Here is a 16,921-nt window from a genome sequence, read left to right on the forward strand (position 1 = left end):
GACCCACGTACCCCAACGCCGCAGCCGGACCCCGAGGTAGGACCTTGTCGGCTGCTGGATCTGAGGGAGGATGGGGAAGTCCTCGAACCAGCGTAGGGGCGCGGCGGCGGGCGGATCGGGGCACCAGTGATGGCTGATCGATAAAGATCCCACGGAGGACGACGAGGACACCTCAGCAGCCAACTCGCCGGCATCGGGCGAAGAGGCCGCGATAAACCTCTCTTGGGACATTGGCTCCTCGAGCTCCCCAGCACACAGGAAGAGGTTGAGGACGGAGGCAGCAGCGATGGCGGCGACCTACCAATGGTTTCAGGGGTGGTGTGTGTCTGTGAATGGACGTTTTGGGGAGTGTGAGGTGTGTGTGGGGGGGGGTGGTGGTTGTTAAGGTGGTGTTTGAGGAAATACCGCGACTACTGAAAATTTTACTAGGCGGGAGTAAGAAGGCGGGGCTACTGAAAATTTGGATCAACGGCGAGCAGATATTTTTGAGATTGCAAGGGATGCAGAGCCGGGAATATTTGGGGAGCGAGCTAGTGTGCTTGACACGCCAGCTGTGGACTGTAGCCGACACACCTTCTTGTGTAAGCCATAGGCGTACTATACACCGACGGTGCTCCAGGATATTATGTGTTGCATCTCACACGGTTGGTGATAATAAACTATGTGCGATCTACTTGATTTTTCGTCTTGATTTTAATTACATAATGGGGTCACAGCCGCAATGGACGGTGTTTGAATTTCTAGAACTTTTATCTGCAGTGAACATGCACCTATAGGTGTGTCGTCAACAAAATTGGAATTATTCAGGGGTCATTTGGATATTTGTATACATTAACATGGTTTTCTTGGCATTTCAGGTGCACAATTCAAAATTAAACTACATGCACATGCCCGGTTGCACCAACATGGGTTATGAAATCATATATGTGTCCATGGGTTTATGCTTATGTCCCATGCAAGAAATGGGGATGAATTTCGAACACCACGGAATCGTGGCTCTCCGGCAAATGTTGAGGTGCTTGATTTTTAATTCTAGTAAATACAAAACCCATCTGAAAAACATGAACCTTGGCATGCTATCAGGGAACGACATCAACATGCCGGAGTAAAAAAATATTGTCCCATTTGGGGCAGGTTATGGTATAAGCTTCTCGCAAACCAGAGTTTCTCTCACAACAAGCCTGATGGTTTCGTAGGGAATGTGCCCCCTTGGGGGACAAACAATATCTGTTGCCTCTTCTTACTTTCAATTTTTTTCTCATGTCAACATAGAACAACAGGAGTGTTGTGCAATTTTCGGATTTTTATCGAGGATAGTTTGGACATTTTTATACGTTAACTGAGTTTTCTAGGCATGTATGTGCATAATTCAAAATAGAACTACATGCACATGCTCCAATCCATAAAAATGGGTTGAAAAATCAAATGTTTGTCCTTGGTTGCAAGCTTAGGTCACATGCAAGAAATGAGAATGAATGTCAAACACCTTGACACTATCGCTCAGCCGCTAACATTGAGATACATGGTTTTAAAATTCTAGTAAATAGAAAACTCGGCTAAAATTCATGAAAGTTGACATGATATCATGGAGGGACATCGACATGCTGTGGTAAAAATATTTTCCCATTTGGGGCAGGTTTGGGTATCGCTTCTCGCAAATCGGAGCTTCTCTCACAACAAGCCTGATGGTTTCGGTACGGAATGTGCTACCTTGGGGGACAAACGATATCTGTTGCCTCTTCTTACTTTCTAAAATTTTCTCGTGTCAACATAGAACAACACGAGTGTTGTGTCATTTTTTGGATTTTTCGGGGTTCGCTTGGACATTTTTATACATTAACTGAGTTTTCTATGCATTCATGTGCATAATTCAAATTTGAACTACAGGCACATGCTCAGCCGCTAACATTGATATACATGGTTTTTAAATTCTAGTAAATAAAAAATGCTTCTGAAATTTATGGTAGGGAATGTTTCACCTTTCTGGACGAAACGATATCGATTGCCTCTTCTTGATTTCAACTTTTTTCTAGTGACAACATAGAACAACATGAGTGTTGTGTTAGTTTTAGGATTTTTTCGGGGTTCGTTTGGACATTTTTGTACATTAATTGAGTTTTCAATGCATTTATGTGCATAATTCAAATTTGAACTACATGCGCATGCTCTAATGCATATAAATTGGTTGAAAATTCAAATCCGTGTCCTTGGTTGCATGCTTAGGTCCATGCAAGAAATGGGAATGAATGTCAAACACCCTGCCACCATCACTCGGCCGCAAACATTGAGATACCTGCTTTTTTAATTCTTGTAAATCCAAAACTCTTCTGAAATTGATGAAACTCGGCATACTTTCATGGAACGGAATCAACATGCCATGGTAATTTTTTTGTCACATTTGAGGCAGGTTTGGGTATAAGCTTCTAACAAATCTGAGCTTCTCACAACAAGCCTGATGGTATCGGTAGGGAATGTGCCACCTTTGGGGACGAAATGATATTTGTTTCTTGTTATTGCTTTCCATTTTTTCTCTAGTGTCAACATAGAACAACAGGAGTGTTTTGTTATAATTTGGAATTTTTTGGGGTTCGTTTGGAAATTTTTATACATTAATTGAACATGCCGCGGTAAATTTTTTGTCCCATTTGGCGCAGGTTTGGGTATAAGTTTATAACAAACCAGATCTTCTCACAACAAGACTGATGATTTCTTTTGGGTATAAGCTTGTCACAAACCAGAGCTTCTCACAACAAGACCGATGATTTCGGTAGGGAACGTGCCACCTTTGGGGACGAACCAATATCTGTTGCGTGTTATTGCTTTCAATTTTTTTCTCTAGTGTCGACATAGATCAAAAGGAGTGTTTTTATACATTAATTGAGTTTTGAATGCATTTATGTGCATAATTCAAATTTGAACTACACGCACATGCTCTAATGCACATAAATTGGTTGAAAATTCAAATCCGTATCCTTGGTTGCATGCTTAGGTCCCATGCAAGAAATGGGAATGAATGTCAAACACCCTGCCACCGTCTCTCGGTCGCAAACATTGGGATACCTGCTTTTTAAATTGTAGTACATCCAAAACTTGTCTAAAATTCATGAAACTTGGCATGCTATCATGGAGCGGCATCAACATGCCATGGTAAATTTTTTGTCCCACTTGGGGAAGGTTTGGGTATAAGATTTTCACAAACTAGAACTTCTCACAACAAGCCTGATGGTTTCGGTAGGGAATGTGCCACCTTTGGGGACGAAATGATATTTGTTGCCTCTTATTGCTTTCAATTTTTTCTCTAGTGTCAACATAGAACAATAGGAATGTTGTGTTAAAATTTGGAATTTTCGGGGTTCATTTGGATATTTTATACCTTAATTGAGTTTTTAATGCATTTATGTGCATAATTCAAATTTTAACTAAAGGCACATGCCCTAATGCATATAAATTGGTTGAAAATTCAAATCCGTGTCCTTGGTTGCATGCTTAGGTCCCATGCAAGAAATGGGAATGAATGTCAAACACCGTGCCACCGTTACTCGGCTGCAAACATTGAGATACCTACTTTTTAAATTCTAGTAAATCCAAAACTCGTCTGAAATTCATGAAACTTGGCATGCTATCATGGAGCAGGCTAACCGAGAGGTGTGCAAGCTGTCCTCCAATGCACAGGCTCATCGGGAAACGTGCAAGCTGTTCAACGCAGGATTTGTGCATCTCTTCAACGCAAACGGTTCAGATTGAATATCAAATGCAAATCCAGACTTCGACACTAAGCCAAGACAAAATGTGCCGAGCAGGATTTGTACATCCCTTCAACGCAAACGGTTGTTTTGGATGACCCATGTGCAACCACGTACAAACAATATGGTAGGATTTGCATCTGTCATATTGGGTATGTTGCCATTTGTCAAACTGGAAAGATTGACATTTGTTGATCTAGTAACATTGCCATTTGTCAACCTTGTAACATTGCAATTTGTCAAAATATGCAGCTAAAAATAACTAGCACTATTTCATTTATAAATTAAGCGCCCGTTCTCATCGGGAAGCGAGACAACCTTTGACCGCCGCCCGCCTGGCTCCCACTGGTCTGTTTTAATGGCGCGCCCAAGCGGCCGCACCCCTGCCCCCACATCCTCCCACACGCACAATCATCTCTCTTCGCTCATACCGGAGCACGTCATGAATATGGAGACAAAGGTTTCCATCGCCGCCGATGAGGTAGAGAATGAGGCTGCCAATAAGCGGAGGCGGGTCGAGAAAGAACCGCAAGCAACTCCAGCAGGCCTAGACTTCATCAGCAACCACCCCAATGATATGTTGAGAGTCATCATATCCCTCCTCCCAATAAAATATGGGGCGAGGACAACCGCCCTTTCCCGGAGGTGGCGCCCCCTATGGCTCCTCACTCCTGTCGATCTCCTTGACACCCATGAGCTCTGCCATGGCTATCGCAAAAGGTTGGGCAAGTTCCCTCCTGTAGATCCTCGGCAGTCACCATGGCCCAATCAGAGGCCTTATCATGGGCAAGTTCCCTTCCAATGGCAAGGACCGAGCCAATCTTGACGAGTGGTTCCCATCCCCCGCCATAGATCAGCTCAAGGAGGTAAGTTTGAATGATGGGCATATCCGCTCGCTGCCAACGTCCGCGCTCCGCTTCGCGCCCACGCTACGCCTCGCCAAGTTCATGAACTGTCATCCCCCCTTAATGATGCACCCGCTCTTTTTCTACCATGACTAAAGCATCTCGAGCCCGTCATCATCGGCATCCCAAAGGATGACATGGAGTGCCTTCTCTATGGCTGTACTGCACTCGAGTTCCTTCGTCTTCATGTGATGGATTGGACAAGTACCTTCCACGTCACCTCCAGGACTCTTCGGACTATTTATGTGTGCTACTGGTGGTTCAACGAGAGATCACAAAAGGTGGACAACAATATGGTCATTGTGGACACACCTTCACTTGAGAGATTACTTGTAGTTGATCAACAAGGTCCAACAAGAATCATTGTCATTTCTGCGCCAAAATTGACAGCGGTGGGCTACTCGTCTATAAAATACTACTAGTTTCAGGTACAACAATCGCATTATACCTCTTCTTCTTGATATCAACATTGTTTCTAGTTTTGAAGATGTATGTTCATCTGTCATCCAGCAATACTTCATGAAAATTCTGGGCACAGTGAAGGTCTTGGCACGAGAATCTATCGGCACCAACCTGGACCAAGTTGTCAGTTGCCTGAGATGCTTTCCGTTCCTGAAGAAGTTGTATATGGAGGTGATGTTCCTTTCCTGTTAAATGTTAACCATAAGGGAGTTCAATTTTTTGCACATTTTCCCAAGCTTACAATAACAATGCACTACGATTTCTGAAGGAATTTTGGAGGATTTCAGGACATACACCCCCACCCCATATTGGTTGCTTGATTCATATGGTTACAATCCATAAGCATTTTTCATTTGGATTCATATGTACTAGTTTTCTTAGGGAATTTTTCATCCAATCCAACCTCTTGCGAAGAAGGCTATATTTTTCTAGATTGTAATCAAATGCCCTTGTTAGGGCGGGGGATAACCACCTTTTTAAAAAAATGCCCATGTTTATCATGTCAGATCAAAGATGTCACGTTGGTGCATTTGGCAAATCCTGCAAACCAAATAGGCATGTAGTAGTGTTCAAAACTGCATGTAGGCGCTAACATGTTCTCTTCTTCTGCAGATAATAATAGGCCCGGAGGTGGATAATTTTTATAGCGACAATCACATCGAATTCCTGGATCTGCATCTCTCAAATATTACTTTGAACTCCTACCGAGGTACATAACCGAAGATTACACTTGCCAGGTTCTTTCTTGCCAGAGCAAGGGTGCTGAGCATACTGAGATTGAACATGCACTTAATTAGGAATGATGAATGGTATGTTGATCAGAGATGGCATGTACTGCAGAATGGAAGAGGCTCCAAAATAGCTAAACTTCGTATTGGAAGAGCATACGACAGAGTAATTGGAAGTCATTGTGTCAAACCCATACATGACTTGTCAGCGGCTGATCCCTTTGTAGAAATGACGAGGTTTGCAATGTTTGAATTTGGGCATTGTAATGTTTGAATTTTAACCTTGCAATATTTATGGTATTTGTTATATAACATAATTGGATATTTAATTTGGTATTGCAATCATGTCATGTTACAAGTATATATATGTTGCTCTTCTATACACGAAGCATAGATGTTCTATAGACAGAGCATATCACATTGCACATGGATGCACTAGGTAACCTGTCAGCGATGAATTCATCAATCACAAACAGTTATATACCAGCAAGCATTTGCCCACAACACACATAGCTTATTCCATCCAAACAGCTAGGATGGATCAACTGTATGCCACATATCGCACGCGCAACTCTAATCTGATTCGTGCTTGATGTCTCCGACATCGCTTGCATAGTTCATCTTATTTGTCACGTATTATTGTGCTGGCCTCTGCTTGCGTCCCTCGGCAAGCTCTTCTTGCCATTAGGTGCTGCAGCACGCTGTGCTCGCCGTTAGGCTCCGCGGTGCGCTCTGCTCGCGTCTGTCGGCGCGCTCGACTTGTGGACAACTTTTCCTTGTGTGTTCAATTGTTATATGCATATATATGGTTCTCTTTGTTGAGGCGACCGCGGAGCGCTCTGCTCGCGTCCCTCTACACACGCTCTACCAGCGGTTGGGCCTATGCACGATCATGTCGGGGGCCCCATATGCATGCGCTTGGTGATACGTCTCCAACGTATCTATAATTTTTGATTGTTCCATGCTATTATATTATTTATCTTGGATGTTTTATATGCATTAATATGCTATTTTATATTATTTTTGAAACTAACCTATTAACCTAGAGCCTAGTGCTAGTTTCTATTTTTCCTTGTTTTTGAGTTTTACAGGAAAGGAATATCAAACGGAGTCCAATTGACCTGAAAATTTACGGAGATTATTTTTGGACCAGAAGAAGCCCACAGAGCATCGGAGATGGACAAGAAGAGTCCTGAGGCCACCACGAGGGTGGAGGGCGCGCCCTACCCCCTAGGTGCTCCCCATGTACTCGTGGCTTCCTCGTGTACCCCCTGACTTGTTCCCGACGTAAACACCTCTTATATATCCCCAAACTTCCATAACACAACAAAGATCGGGAGTTCCACCGCCGCAAGCCTCTGTAGCCACCAAAAACCAATCAGACCCCTTCCTGGACCCTACCAGAGGGGGGAATCCATCACCGATGGCCATCTTCATCATCCCGGCGCTTTCCATGACGAGGAGGGAGTAGTTCACCCTCGGGGCTGAGGGTATGTACCAGTAGCTATGTGTTTGATCTCTCTCTATCTCTCTCTCTATCTCTCTCTCTCTCTCGTGTTCTTGATATGGCACGATCTTGATCTACCGCGAGCTTTGCAACTATAGTTGGATCTTATGATGTTTCTCCCCCTCTACCTTCTTGTAATGGATTGAGTTTTCCCTTTGAAGTTATCTTATCAGATTGAGTCTTTAAGTATTTGAGAACACTTGATGTATGTCTTGCATGTGCTTATCTATGGCGACAATGGGATATTCACGCGATTCACTTGATGTATATTTTATTGATCAACGTGTGGGTTTTGTGACCTTGGGAATCTATGCATAGGGTTTGTCAAACGTTTCCGTCTTGACTCTCCGGTAGAAACTTTGGGGCACTCTTTGAAGTTCTTTGTGTTGGTTGAATAGATGAATCTGAGATTGTGTGATGCATATCGTATAATCATACCCGTAGATACTTGTGGTGACATTGGAGTATCTAGGTGAGATTAGGGTTTTGGTTGATGTGTGTCTTAAGGTGTTATTTTACTACAAATTCTAGGGCTGTTTGTGACACTTATAGGAATAGCCCAATGGATTGACCGGAAAGAATAACTTTGAGGTGGTTTCATACCCTACAATAATCTCTTTTTTTGTTCTCTGCTATTAGCGACTTTGGAGTGACTCTTTGTCGCATGTTAAGGGATTGTTATATGATCTAATTATGTTATCATTGTTGAGAGAACTTGCACTAGTGAAAGTATGAACCCTAGGCCTTATTTCGAAGCATTGCAATACCGTTTTCGCTTACTTCTGCTACTAGTTACCTTGCTTGTTTTTATAATTTCAGATTATAAAAAACCTATATCTACCATCCATATTATGCTTGTATCACCATTTCATCGCCGAACTAGTGCACCTATAAAATTTACCATTGTATTGGGTGTGTTGGGGACACAAGATACTCTTTGTTATTTGGTTGTAGGGTTGTTTGAGAGATACCATCTTCATCCTATGCCTCCCACGGATTGATAAACCTTAGGTCATCCACTTGAGGGAAATTTGCTACTGTCCTACAAAACTCTGCGCTTGGAGGCCCAACACGAGTCTACTAGAAGAAGGATGCGTAGTAGACATCAAGCTATTTTCTGGCGCGTTGTAGGGGAGGTTAGTGCTTGAAGGTATATCTTTAGATCTTGCAATTGAATCTTTTAGTATCTTGTTTTATCACTAGTTTAGTCTATAAAAGAAGACTACAAAAAATGGAATTGAGATTTCCACATATGCTTGCTCAATTGCTAGAGGAAGAATGCAATGAAATGTTTGGCACACAATCTTTGAATGATGAGCATGATTGGAATGTTGTTAGTATGAATTCTTTGAATATCCATGATCCTAATGATATGCAAAGATACAAGCTTGGGGATGCTATATTAGATGAATATGATATCTTTAGTCCCCCAAGTTTTGATGAGAATATTTATTATGATGAAAGCATGCCTCCTATTTATGGTGATTATACTGATGAAAATGGGTTTGGGAGAGTGTAAACTTTAAGAAGTAATGATCCCACTATTTTGGAGGGTGTTGAATCTTATTGTGCTAATTATGAAAGTAGATTTGGAGTGGTCATGACTTTAATTAGTGATGAATCCAGTATTTCGGAAGAGGTTCCAATTGGTTACGAGAATAAAGTTGCTATCTATGATGATTAGTTTGATGACATGTATGCTATAAAGAATAATGATAACCAGGAAACTTGTCATCTTGATTTTAATTTTCAATACCATGATAGTTATTTTGTTGAGTCTGCTTCCACTGCTATTCATGAATAGAAATTTTCTTATGTGGAGAGTAATACAAATTCTATGCTTGTGCATCATTAAAATAATGCCTTATGTTATAGTTATATTGTTGAATTCATTCATGATGCTACTGAAAATTATTATGAGGGAGGAGTATATGCTTGTAGGAATTGCAATAATATCAAATTTCCTCTCTATGTGTTGAAAGTTTTGAAGTTATGCTTGTTTTGCCTTCCTATGCTAGTTTATTCTTGTTCCCATAAGTTATTTGCTCACAAAATCCCTAGGCATAGGAAGTGGGTTAGACTTAAATGTGTTAGTCATATTCTTCATGATGCTCCCATTATGTTTCAATTCTTATCTTTCATGTGAGCATCATTGAAAGCATCATGCCTAGCTAAAAGGCATTAAAGAAAAGCGCTTGTTGGGAAACAACCCAACATTTACCCATACTGTTTTTATGTGTTCATATGATTATCCTACTCCAGTAATCATGTTTTATAGCTTTTGTTTCAATAAAGTGCCAAGTAAGACCTTTGGGATGGCTTAAGGTAATATTTGATTTGATTTTGCTGAAAAACATAAACTTTTGCGCTCACGAAAACAATTTTCATAATTCACAGAAGAATGATTTTAAGTTGAATCTTTTTGAAGAAGATTAATAAAAAAATTCTTAGGACTTCCCAATTTCTCAGGATTTCTGGAGTTATAGAAGTATCCTAGAGTTACACATTACTACTGATAGAGGCAAAGGTGTCCCGTCTTTCGATGAGATGATGGATATCGCTTTGGTGGAAGTCGACTTTGACGATCCGACTACGAACGTGCGAGGACGTCGCGCCTTAGCAATCGCTAAACCAACTCCGAGAGGTTATTGACTACGCCGGAGCACGATCAACCTGACCACGAGGGTCTGTTTCCTATGAGCAAACGAAGAACAAGCAAGAAACTAAGATTGCAATCTGGATACTGCGAATATAAGATGAAAGGTTTATTGATCAAGGTGGGGTTCTGTGACGCCTTTGTCTGGTCGTTGAACACAAACGAAGTACGCGAAGTTGCAGCTATGGTGAACTTTAATCTAAACAAAACCCAAAGTCTAAACGGTGCCCTAAGGGCTGTATATATGGAGGAAGAGAGGGGGAATTTCGTGGCCCTTGGTGGAGGGGTCCGAAATCAACCCTATCTCTTGTTTCCCCACACATACAGACTCTAAAATAGCCTATACTTATGTATTTCGAAATTACATGGGCCTGGCCCAATAAAAAGGTGACGTAGCACCTATAATAGCCCCTGGACGAAATTTATGAAGTGACATCTTGTATATTTCATCCAAGGCTTCATGCACTCGTTATGGTGGCTTCAAAGACCTGAAATCATCACTTGTAACTCTGTTCTTGTTCCCCTTGCGCATGCCATCATCTCCATGCTTGTTCTTGCTCCAATGTTCATCCTTCTCCAAGCTAGGCCCTTCATTTGTAAGCAAAACAAATGTATCCAATTTAGGCAGCATCATATTCTCATGAACATTAGAATCATTACCAAGAAACGAAAGTACCTGGTAATTTAGTTGGCGTGCGCGAGCTCTAGTAATTGGTCCAGTATGTATAGCAGCAGGGGCTGTGGGTGTAACAATGGTATTGATGTCCTCATCATCCTCCACTTCTTGAAATGAAGTCGTCCTCGATGGAAGCTCATCTTCCTCACCCAAATAAGGCTTCAAATCTGCAATGTTAAAAGTGGGACTAACCCCAAAATCTGCAGGCAGCTCAAGTTTATATGCATTATCATTTATTTTCTCTAACACCTTAAAGGGACCATCAGCCCGTGGCATGAGCTTTGATTTGCGCAAATCAGGAAATCTATCCTTACGCAAATGTAACCAAACCAGATCTCCAGGTGCAAACACAACATGTTTTCTACCCTTGTCTCCATCAAGTTTATATTTGGCATTCATACGCTCAATGTTTTCCTTAGTTAACTCATGCATTTTTTAAATCAATTCAGCACGTTGTTTAGCATCAAAATTAACCTTCTCCGAAGATGGAAGAGGCAACAAATCAATAGGTGCACGAGGTAGGAAACCATACACAACTTCAAAAGGGCACATCTTAATAGTAGAATGCAATGAACGATTATAAGAAAATTCAATATGAGGCAAGCATTCCTCCTACATTTTCTTATTACTCTTCAAAACAGCCCTAAGCATAGTAGACAATGTTCTATTGACTACTTCAGTTTGGCCATCAGTTTGGGGGTGACAAGTAGTACTAAAAAGCAGTTTAGTCCCCAACTTAGCCCATAAACATCTCCAAAAGTGGCTAAGAAATTTAGTATCACGATCTGAAACAATAGTATTTGGCACACCATGCAAGCGAATAATTTCACGAAAGAACAAATCAGCAACATTAACAGCATCATCGCTTTTATGACATGGTATAAAGTGTGCCATTTTCAAGAATCTATCCACGACAACAAATATGCTATCCCTCCCCTTCTTTGTTCGAGGTAAACCTAAAACAAAGTCCATAGATATATCCTCCCAAGGAACACTAGGTACAGGCAAAGGCATATATAAACCATGAGGATTGAGTCGTGACTTAGCTTTTTGACATGTAGTGCAGCGAGCAATAAAACGCTCAACATCCTGTCTCATCTTTGGCCAAAAGAAATGTGTAGCAAGTACGTCCTCCGTCTTCTTCACGCCAAAGTGTCCCATTAATCCTCCTCCATGCGCCTCCTGCAACAACAAAAGACGAACGGAGCTAGCTGGAATGCATAGCTTGTTAGCACGAAACACAAATCCATCGTTAACGACAAACTTGTTCCACATTCTTCCTTCTTTACAATTCTGCATTACAACTTTAAAATCAGCATCATGCACATATTGATCTTTGATGGTCTCCAAACCAAATATTTTGAAGTCAAGTTGTGAAAGCATAGTATAGCGACGAGACAATGCATCAGCAATAACATTTTCTTTTCCCTTCTTGTGTTTAATGACATAAGGGAAAGTCTGAATGAATTCAACCCATTTAGCATGTCTACGATTCAGTTTAGCTTGACTTTTAATATGTTTCAAAGATTCATGATCAGAATGTATAACAAATTCTTTGGGCCATAAATAATGTTGCCATGTTTCTAAAGTCCGAACAAGAGCATATAATTCTTTATCATAAGTATAATAATTCAGACTAGGCCCACTCAATTTTTTAGAAAAGTATGCAATAGGTTTGCCATCTTGTAATAACACACCTCCTAATCCAATTCCACTAGCATCACATTCAAGATCAAAAGTCTTATTAAAATCAGGAAGTTGGAGTAAAGGAGCATGTGTCAACTTATCTTTCAATACCGAGAAGGCTTCTTCCTGTGCGGTACCCCAAAGAAAAGGCACATCTTTCTTTGTAAGCTCATTGAGAGGTGCAGCAATGGTGCTGAAATCTCTCACAAAACGCCTATAGAATCCAGTGATGCCAAGAAAACTCCTCACTTGTGTGACCGTTTTAGGCTGCGGCCAACTCTCAATAGCTTCAATCTTGGCTTTATCAACTTCAATTCCCTGTGGAGTAACAACATAGCCAAGAAAAGATACACTGTCGGTGCAAAAAGTGCACTTCCCAAGGTTACCAAACAAACGTGCATCACGTAGAGCAATAAAAACAACACGTAAATGTTCCAAATGTTCTTCCAAAGATCTGCTATAAATCAGTATATCATCAAAATAGACTACCACAAATCGTCCAATGAAAGCACGTAAAACTTCGTTCATTAGTCTCATGAAAATACTAGGAGCATTAGTTAACCCAAAAGGCATGACTAACCACTCATATAATCCAAACTTAGTTTTAAATGTTGTTTTCCATTCATCCCCCAATTTCATACGAATTTGATGGTATCCACTACGCAAATCAACTTTGGAGAATATTGTAGAGCCACTCAATTCATCAAGCATATCATCTAGCCTAGGAATAGGATGACGATAACGAATAGTAATATTATTAATGCCTCTACAATCAACACACATATGCGATGTACCATCCTTTTTCGGCACTAGAATAATAGGAACAACACAAGGACTAAGGGATTCGCGTATATAACCTTTATCGAGAAGCTCTTGTACTTGACGCATAATCTCCTTCGTCTCCTCTGGATTGGTACGGTATGGCGCACGGTTTGGCAGGGAAGCACCGGGAATTAAGTCAATCTGATGCTCAATCCCTCGAATAGGTGGTAATCCCGCTGGCACGTCTTGTGGAAAGACGTCAGCGAACTCCTGCAAAATGTTAGTGATAGCAGGAGGCAAAGAGGAAGGCACGTCCTCGAATGAAAATAATGCCTCTTTGCACACAAAAGCATAGCAAACAGATTTGCTGAAATCTAGCTCATCAATATCAGATTTGGTGGCAAATAAACATGCACTTCTCAATTTAATTTCAGAAGCAACACTAGATGGTTTATGATTAGGCTTCATTTGTTGCTCAAATTATTTTGCCACAATCTGATTTTCACTCTTATTCTTCTCCTGTTTTGCTTTATTAGCTCTATTAATATCATCTTTCAAAATAGAATCAGGAGTCATAGGAAGCAAAGTAATATTTTTATCCTTATGAACAAGAGTATACTGATTGTTTCGACCATGGTGTACAGAATTTTTATCAAATTGCCATGGTCTACCAAGTAATAAGGAACATGCTTGCATAGGTACCACATCACAATCAACATAATCAACATATGTAGAGATACTAAAATGCACACGAACAGTACGTGTTACCTTAACCTTGCCGCTGTTGTTGAACCATTGGATGTAGTAAGGATGTGGATGTCGTCTTATGGGGAGAGAAAGCTTCTCCACCATCTCCATGCTAGCCAAGTTGTTGCAGCTCCCTCCATCTATGATGACGCGCACAGAACGTTCTTTCACAACTCCCTTGGTATGGAACAAATTGTGCCTCTGATTTTGCTCAGCTTGTGTGACCTGCACACTGAAAACATGTTGGGCAACTAAACATTCATACCTGTCAGCGTCTTCAGGAGCCATGTATTGCATCTCATGATGAGAATCATCTCCACCATGTTCTTCACGTGTAATAAGAGCCAAAGTCTCCTCATCATAGTCACTAGCGGACTCATATCCACCATCCGCGGTAGCAATCATCACACGCGGAGATTTGCATTCTCTCGCATAATGACCTCCTCCCTTACAACGAAGATAAATAATATCACTTGTGTGCCCTGTTGATGCCATGGAAGAAGACGAACTCTGTGCAGGCCCAGCAGGTGCGCTCTTGGCAGATAATGGTGGTTGTGCCTGTTTTCTTGTATCACGACTGGAGGAGGCACCTGATTGAGGTGCTGGTGCAGTTGAAGTAGAAGATGCACGCGGTGTCCATGATGAAGGTCGGCCTGCAGAAAAGTTAGTTCGCGCCAATGCTTGTCGATCCTGCACTCCACGTTCAGCTTTACAAGCAAGATGGAATAAACGAGTGATATTAGTATACTCCTTATAGTATTGAATGGTCTGAATCTCTCTATTTAATCCACCCAGAAAACGTGCAAGCATAGCTTCATTCTCCTCAACAATACCACATCTAATCATGCCAGTTTGTAATTCCTGATAATATTCTTCTACAGAATTTTTTCCTTGTCTTAAGCGCTGTAATTTTTGAAGCAATTCACGTTGATAATATGGTGGAACCCAACGAGTACGCGTAGCAGTTTTCAAAGAAGCCCAAGTAGTTGGAATAGGATATAATCTACAATGTTCAGACCACCATACACATGCAAAACTAGTGAAAGCACAAACAGCAGCGGCAACCCGTCTCTCCTCGGGATATTGTAAACATGTAAATCGTTGTTTAGTTTCTAACTCCCAAGTAAGATATATATCAGGAACATATCTACCCTCGAAAGGTGGAATATTCAATTTCTGTTTAGGAAGATGGTCATGATCTCGTACCTGAGGGAAAGCCCTACCATTGTGATTATTTGCATGTGGACGACCTGGTGGTTGTGCTGCAGGTGGTTGCACGTAGTTCTGATTTTGAGCAACCTCATCCTCGTAATCTCCCACATAATCATCCTCCTTCGCATCAGCAGCAGGAGCCACAGAAGTATCAACAGCAGCACCAACAGTTTGGCCAAACGCAAGAGGAACACGGCTCGCTCGGCGGAGGTCTGTTTCGTGACTTGGAGGTAGTCGTTGTTGTTGTTGTTGTTGGAGAGGTGCGTTAGGTGCAGCGGGTGGTGGTGGTGGAAGATGCGCGAGCAATTCATTAAACTTGTTATCGAGCTTTGTTTCAAACGTCTTCTCCATGCCATCTATCTTCTCCATGGCCTCTTCAAATCTGTTTAGCACATCTTGCACCTATCCACTCATCATTTGCTGAAATTTATCATGCAAATCCTTATTCATCATGTTCTCCCAGTCAGTATCGTCGGCTTGTGATCCTGGCATGGTTAGCAGCAATAGAAACACACAAGAATATGATCCTACAGACTACTAACAAGAGGTGGTGGTGGGTGTCACAAATCCGTCAAGCAAATCTCAAATTCTTACCAGTTCTTACCCAGCAGCAGGCGGTGATCGGCAACCGTTGTAGTCAAAAACTCTCAAAGCTTGGATAGAGCGATTACCAGGGAGAGTCAAACGCACGACGTAGATGTATGTGGAGCTGGGAAGGCTTATAATATGGTAGCAAAAAGGGTCAGCAATAATCAATTCAGAGATGCAAAGTTGAATAAATGCTCAACGACGGTACTGTGCTGGTCCTAGGCTAGACTGTGCTAGAGACGCGAGCCTAGAACACCAACAAAATCACGGCGCAGCACGTAAACAAGGGAAAAGCACACTCTGGATTTTTTTTCGCTCTTCTTTCTTTTTGCGCTGATTTTTTTGCGAAAATTCACTATAATGGCGAGTGTCTCAAAACTCTTCCTAGGTCAAAACTGACAGGATGGGCACGAAATTTTTTCGACCAATTTTTTTTTCGACTGCACGGACCCAAAAACTGGAAACAGGTCAAAAAAAACTTCCTATAATGGCACCTATCTCAAAACACTCAGAAACACCTAAAAATAGGATAGCCAGAAATTTTTTCGAAAAATGCGTTTTCAAAAAATTTTGGGCCTAAACGGAGGGTGGTTTCCGGACTCTTTTTTTTTCGAAACCTACTCCGTCAAGGAAACACGAATCGGAATCTAGATGGATCTCGAAAACAAACCTAATATGACAAGAACTTGGATTGGTGGTGGATATATGGTGGTAGATGGCAGCGGTGGTGGTATATGAGAGCGGTGGTGGTATATGGATACGGATTCGAAGCGGTGGCGGATAAGCGGTGGTGGTAGATGGCAGGGGCGATGATGATGGTGCGGCGGCGGCGTGACAACTTATGACCAGAACTCAAAACTCTAAAAGACTAGACTCTAAGACCAGCAACTAGACACGACGATGCAACCGCAAATTCAACAAAGAAAAACCCTAACAAGATTATGTAAAGGCTCAGATTGGTTCTGATATGATGAACTAACCGTAATTTTTTTGTGGCTTTTCGTGGACTATAGGTATGAAGAATAGACTCGATCTAAACTACGAAAAACTGTAAAATCTCACCGAGCAACCTGGAAATCTGATACCACTTGATAGAGGCAAAGGTGTCCCGTCTGACTATGAACGTGCGAGGACGTCGCGCCTTAGCAATCGCTAAACCAACTCCGAGAGGTTATTGACTACGCCGGAGCACGATCAACCTGACCACGAGGGTCTATTTCCTGCGAGCAAACGAAGAACAAGCAAGAAA

This window comes from Triticum aestivum, chromosome 7B, assembly GCF_018294505.1.
Source record: "Triticum aestivum cultivar Chinese Spring chromosome 7B, IWGSC CS RefSeq v2.1, whole genome shotgun sequence".
In the NCBI taxonomy this organism is placed as follows: domain Eukaryota; kingdom Viridiplantae; phylum Streptophyta; class Magnoliopsida; order Poales; family Poaceae; genus Triticum; species Triticum aestivum.